Below are 7,054 nucleotides of genomic sequence, written 5' to 3'. Positions count from 1 at the left end.
TCGACTGCTCCAAACACGGACTACCATAAATACATGTGAAAGACGAACAAATCGAAATTTAAAAACGACTGCAAAAAAGAAAAAAAAAAAAACAATAATAGTTATAAGAGAATAACACAATAAATAGGAAATGTTGAACAATAACAATAAATAGGGAACAAACAACAAGAAATAGTAAATATTGAACAATGACAATAAAGAAAAGCAGATAACGGCAACAAGAAATACTATTAACATTAATAATAGAACAAGTCAGAATAAAAAAGAATAATAGTAATCTTTGTTATTTATTTTTGCTGCACTTTTAGTAGGTTTTAATGAGGATGTCAGCGTCAAGGCCGCTGATCGCCGTCACGACAAACACAACTGCACAAAGTGGCTCTGCGTAGCATAGTCGCTAACGCTCTTGCCCTCGCTGTGAGCGATCCCGGGTTCGATTCCCGGAGAGGGCACACGGTCGAAAAGTACAACGCTTTTTGAGGCCAGCCGCCCTGAATAGGTTTTTCTCATTCATACTAGGCAAATGGCGGGGTCGTACCTAACTTCTAGGTCCCAGGCCGCTTCCTTTCTTCCTTCCCTTTCCCCGGACAGTGTGCTCACCGAGGGACGTCATCCCTTAAAACGTGACGGGCTACATGGCCATGGATGCCGAAAGCCCAGAGATCTAAATCTTAATCCTAACAACTGCATAAACAAAACGTTCCCAAGAAACATCACCCACAACCCAGCTCATTATAATATGTTTATCCAAGTGTCACTTGTCGCCAGAGCCTCGTTAGCCTACATTACAAAGAATGCAGTTTCCGGGGTGCACTACGAGGAAGTGAGGTTGGCATTTGGACACTCACAACGGAGTGCCCCTTACATTCCTATTATAATTTTAAGAACTGCAAAATTGTTAATATAAAGGAAATGAAAATACACTTTAAATAATTAGTTTTCCATTAGTTTGATTACATAAAGTATGGGAGGCATAAGTTCAAATTGTATTGTTCCTCATTTTGAAACTTCTAATTAGAAACTAATCTCAGAACATTCTAAGCATCATTTTGTTTTCTGTTTGTTTGTTTCTAGACATTTATAATAATAATAATAATAATAATAATAATAATAATAATAATAATAATAATAATAATAATAATAATAATAATAATAATAATAATAATAATAATAATAAAATCTTGGTTTATTAAAAATGGCGACTTGTGAAGTAAAAAAGAAAAAGTTTTGTCTATATACAGTTCTAGTTACTACAGTTTAACAAGAATTTTAGGAATGATCCAAAAACTGCATCAAAAGATTGTGATCTTGGCCAATAATTAGTTTTTGGATCATGGGTCATAAATTTTTTGAACGGCCCTATTTTCTACGGAATAAGCACATCACACTGAGTTAAGTGATAGTTTGAGTTTGGCTACACTATATGTGATTCTCCAGATATAAGGTCTACATGAAAATTTTTGATTGAAATATATTGGATCATTTGATCCGATAATAGAGATTTTTTATTAATATATGTTAAACTCTTTAAAAATTCCAACTTACTCTAGAATATGTTATTATTATTGATCGGTTGCTTCATTAACGTGGGGTTCGAACCACACGACTTTCCACCGTGAAACGAATCCCGGTCTCCTTCACTGAAACGTATGCCCATGAGGGAGCTATTATTATTATATTATACCTATATAGTGTTATAAAAACTGTTGTAATTTCGAGTTTTACATTAGTTATTTTGATGGAAACTTCGTGAAGCTTCAAATTCTAGATCTTTGGTTGAAAGTGAAGGTTCGGTTTAAGCGCAATTGGTATTTCTGAAGAGCGTTGCTGTAGTCCAAGCAAGAGTTGTTTCCACGCCTCTCCTGTGAGAATAATTGATTTGCTTGTCTCTTTGCCAGGATCGTTTTAAAATAAATATTTCCATGCATTCACGTGTAAGATCTCTTTGAGTTGAAAGTACTTTTATTTATTCTGGATCACTCTATGCGCTTAGATTCTAGTTGATATGGTGCCAAAGAGCATTGTGGGTCAATGGCGCTACGCTTTCAGAAACATTAATCAGAAACAATACCTTTACTCTCGGTGTGAAGGCATTGTTCTGGATATGATGGTCGTTCAGCAGTAAGTGAACGAGGGGGTGGCTTTACATATAAAACTTCGTGTAACGTGGCAGGCAATCTACAGCTATCAAAAGTAGCCTACATGAGGAATTCAACAGTATACCAAGAAGAGAAAACCCTTTCACTTAATAAATATCATGAGAAAAACATAACTTCACAGGACTATTTTATGTCCGATGTAAGTACTTTTGGGATTTCCGGAAGCTCATCAGCACCATGGGGAAGACAAGGGAAGGGTATGAATTTAAAAAAATAATAATAATAATAATAATAATTAATATTGTAAACAAGCTAAGTTCAAGAGATAAAATTAATAAACTTAACCAAACTCTAACTGATATAACGAAGAAAACGACTTGTCTTAACTTCATGTTTATTTTAGTTATTGAGTGACGGATGACAAAGTAGTGCACCTTTATTATTATTATTATTATTATTATTATTATTATTATTATTATTATTATTATTATTATTATTATTATTATTATTATTATTATTATTATTATTACGTATTTTTCCTTTTGATGGATTAGGTCCTGAGACTAATGAGGGATGAGGGTTTTTGTCTTCTTAATTTTCAATTTGGGCCTAGAAATGTTTCTTCCACTTTTCTCGATCTTCAGCTTCCTCTTTTAACTCCCAATAATTTCTTCTATCTTTCAAATCATCCATCAGTTGTGTTCTTCTTCTTCCGATTCCTCGCTTCCTTCCATGTTTCCTTCTATGTCGGTGTGAAGAAGACAATTTCTTCGCAAGATGTGTCCAATCCAATTGGCTTTTCTACGAGGAATGGTCGCTAGAAGCGTCCTCTTCTCTCCTATCCGTTTTAAAACATCTTCGTTTGTTACTCTCTCTGTCCATTTCATCTCTTCCATTTTCCTCCACCACCACATTTATAGTTTATCATATATATTGGATATTCGGAAAATTCTAGATTCGATTCACAGAGCCGCGTAAGCGGAGTTACAAGAGCAAATTGCAACTCAAAAATTTTATTATTCGTAGCATGCTGATGAATACCCGCAAGAAGCTGGCGAAAGATGTTTTAAAGTGCACGGGTATTGGAGGAGAGGTGATCTACCTCTTATTCCTGACTGATATAAATATACCTTCAGTGATACTACGCTTATGAAAAGTTATTGCGGAAAATTCTTTACCGCATTAAAATCATTCTTTAATATGTATATGTACAAATTTCCAAGTAGAAGTTACATACATATATCCCTCTCTCCTTCATAGATTTGAATACCAAGCAATAAGACTAATTCGGAAGCTCAAAGAGATTAATCGAGTTTTTGTCTTTCGTATTCTTATGCAACAACGAGATCATGAAGAACAAGGCCTTCTAATAAGGAGACCGAATGAAGGCGCAGACTATATCATAGAACAACCACCCTAACACTAAGAGGTGCTACCCAAAATATCCGAGAATGTCATTGTAAAAATCAGAAAACTATACTTACGTCCTAATGTCCTCCATAACCTTCAAAGTAGTCCCCTCCGACATGTATGCAACGATCCCAGCGTTTTTTCCCACTTTCGGAAGCACTCCTGGAAGTTCGCAGGATGTAGAATGTTCAGGACCCGTTGCGATTCCACTTGGATGTCTTCAATGGAGTCAAAACGAGACCCTTTCAACACGAGCTTCATCTTCGGGAACAGGTAGAAGTCTGTGAACTGTAGGGAAGGTGGGAGACCGTTGCCATATTGTTTTTGTCCAGCAGTGTCCTCATAACGAGCGAAATGTACACGTTGTCATGGTGCAGCAATCAGTCTTTCGTCTACCCCAGCTCTGGCCGTTTGAGCCGAACATCTTCCCTCGGTCTCTTCAAAATCTTGCAGTAAAACTTTCCGTTCACATTCTGACCAGATGGAACTAACTCCTTATGAACAATTCCTCGAATGTCGAAAAAAATTATCAGCATCGACTTGATGTCGCTGCGAACATGTCGAACTGTTTATGACCTTGAAGAAGATGGCATCTTCCATTGTGATGATTGCTATTTCGTTTCCAGGTCATAACCATAGACCCAAAATTCGTAACCTGTAATGACTCTGAATAAGAAGTTTGGGCATCTCCAACTTTTTGTTGCAGTTCAGTGCAAGTCTGAATCCTAAGTTTTTTTTTTTTTTTTTTTTTTTTTTTTTTTTTTTTTTTTTTTTATGCTGAGAAGGCGAGGTTTAAACTTCGCTGCAATTTGTCTCATGTTCAGTTCATAGGATAGAATTCGTTGACATGTACGACAATCGAAATCTGTTACAAACATCGTGAATTGTCTTCCTTTTGTCTTTGCGAATCACATCACTCACTTTCAGGATCGTTTCCGGTGTTGTGCATGTTGACGGTCGACCAGAATATTTATCATCTTCCACAGATTCGCAGCCTTCTTTGAAACGCTTGAACCACTGAAATGTTCTTGCTTGACTCAGTGCACTTCCCTCAAATGCCTCTTTCAGCATACGGTGAATTTCGGCTGCAATTTTCTTCAACTTGACATAGAATTTGATGCAAATCCGTTGCTTCTTAACGTCAACCATTTGACAAATCAAAGAAGCACTGAAACACGTCCTGACACGCACAACTACAACTTACAACTGAATGCGCCAAAGATGACGCAACTTTGTGGTGCCGTAACTAGTGCATGTACCTAGAGACATCTAGAGCCAGAATGTCGTACTGCTACTGGTTTGCCCGGTAAAAAAACATCTCGGATAGTTTAGTAAAAACTAGGTTTTAGCACCTCGTATATAGTGTTCCCTGCCACAGTATCTCGCTTTTTAGAGAGCTGGACTGCAGAGCCATGCCACTGTTCTGCGTAAGTATCTTTGCCTACTTAACTGAGTCTTTATTATTTGTAAATACGTAAATGGTAAATATAACATAAAACTATTTACGTAGTAGACTATAAATTTAAATAGTAGAGTTGTTTAATGAATAACTAATCATCTGCCTGGGACCACTGTGGCTCACTGGTAGAATGTTCATCTCTGGTGAGTGGGGGCCGTGGTTCGATCCTAGCCCAAGCCAAGTGACCTTTGTAGTGGACAAACACCATGTGTGTGGGTTTTCTCGGGGGTTTTCCGTTTCCTCCTACATTCTTCATTTCACTATTAAGATCCATCGCTCATCATCATTTCCTTTAGTCTCGGTGCATAAGCGTGAGACGTTAAAGTAAAAAAAATCATCTTTCTTCGTAACTTAAGGACAACACTGTTAGAAATGCTTTCTTTAGGTTACAACTGATGTACTTTCACACTTGCCAGAAAGTCCTCTTTGTATATTGCATCAGCCCGAAAGAAGAAAATACTAATAATGTTTCTAATGTTCACGTGATGATATATTACAAGGGTATAAAGAAACATATAGAACAACAAGATCAACGAATGAAGATATACAGGAAATATTTGATGACGCTATGACATCAGTGGAGGGCATTGTAGAAGGATTGAATAATAATCAGGATCGAATTACTGAACTTCAAAGTAAGGTATAAGTACTTTAAAGAAGAATAGGAGTACCATCCTTTGTTGTTCTCTATTTATATACAGGGTGTTTCTAAACTACACCGACAACGTTTGGGAGGTGATTCCTGAGACCAAGATAAGACAAAAAGTATAGACCAACCTGGGTGCATAAATACTTCCTTATGAAGTTATAGGCTGCCGAAAACATGAAAAAAAAAATAAATTTTAAGGTCAATAGTTCCAAAACTATGGGACCGTAGTTGGGTCAAGACCAGGGTGGATTGATTTAAATCAGTCTGATTTAAATCATGATTTTAATCAAGATTTAAATCACTTGATTTTTTAAATAAAAATCGTTGATTTAAATCAAATTTCGAAAAAAATAATTTAAAGTGAAAATAAGTAAAATCCCCGGTTCTGTTCTGTTATTTCGATTATGGAAGATAATAATCATAATACAATCAGACTCAAATAATGTACAACACAGTATGAAAACGAGTATCATGCAGAGGATGATTAGGAAAAATCCCGTTTTGAACGGGTAACGGGAGAATCCTGCTTTCTTGTCTTCGTAACATAGGGTTTTTAAATCGTTAACTATTCCAACGGAGAAATCACCATCGACATTTAAGACAAAAATTGTTTTATGTCCACGTGTCTTTGTTTCCAGATAATAGGGGCGTATTTAGAGGGGCCCGATCCCCTTTCCGAAACAATAAATAAATAAAACTTTAGGCGAAATTTATGTACTAAATACATAGAATGAAGTTCCTCGGGATCGTAATACGGCAAATTTTGGATGCGTTAAAATATCGAATAATACTTTTCATAAAGTGGATAGTTTCAAATATCTAGGATCAATATTAACAGACGAAAACGATATCTACGAAGAAATTAAATGTCGACTAAAAGCAGGGAATTCGTGTTATTATTCAGTTCAAAATCTCTTGTTGTCACGAATTCTGTCCAGGAATTTGAAGATTAAAATATATATGCTTGTTGTTTACAGGGTGTCTAGCAAGCACGCACAATCAAATTCCCTGACAAAATTATAATTTTCCCTGACTCTGTCATTCTTTTTTTCTTAGTAACTCATGAAAAGTAACTTATATTTAAATCATGAAAATGAAATCTTTGTTTTACGTCCTACGATTATGTCGGTTAGGCTAAAGGAGACGGTAATGAGTAATGAATGAAATAAAGAAAGTGGGAGGAAACGGAAGAAACCCGAGAAAACCCACGACCACGGTGTTTGTCCACCACAAAGTTCACACGGTGCAAGCTGGGATCGAACCAAGGAACCCAAGCACGGGAATGAACGCTCTACCAGTGAGCCACCGCGCCCCCAACTTACATTTAAAGTGAACTGTAAGTTTTCACTATTGTTTATATGCTTATACAATATTCTATAAACGTACAAACGAACCAATTCATTTACCTGTAATTTATGACTATTTTAGTGGCATTTC

At 36.2% G+C, this 7,054-nt stretch overlaps 1 pseudogene; it reads right to left on the bottom strand.

The window, feature by feature from the left end:
- Window positions 1–4,334: 4,334 nt before the first annotated feature.
- LOC145679639 (protein GVQW3 pseudogene) lies at window positions 4,335–4,658 on the bottom strand (annotated as a pseudogene).
- Window positions 4,659–7,054: the final 2,396 nt, after the last annotated feature.

The sequence above is a fragment of the Thermobia domestica genome, chromosome 2 (genome assembly GCF_964235325.1).
Source record: "Thermobia domestica chromosome 2, izTheDome1.hap1.1, whole genome shotgun sequence".
Taxonomy (NCBI): domain Eukaryota; kingdom Metazoa; phylum Arthropoda; class Insecta; order Zygentoma; family Lepismatidae; genus Thermobia; species Thermobia domestica.
The sequence above is the reverse complement of the archived record's forward strand: the minus strand, read 5'-3'. Positions and strand labels throughout refer to the sequence as shown.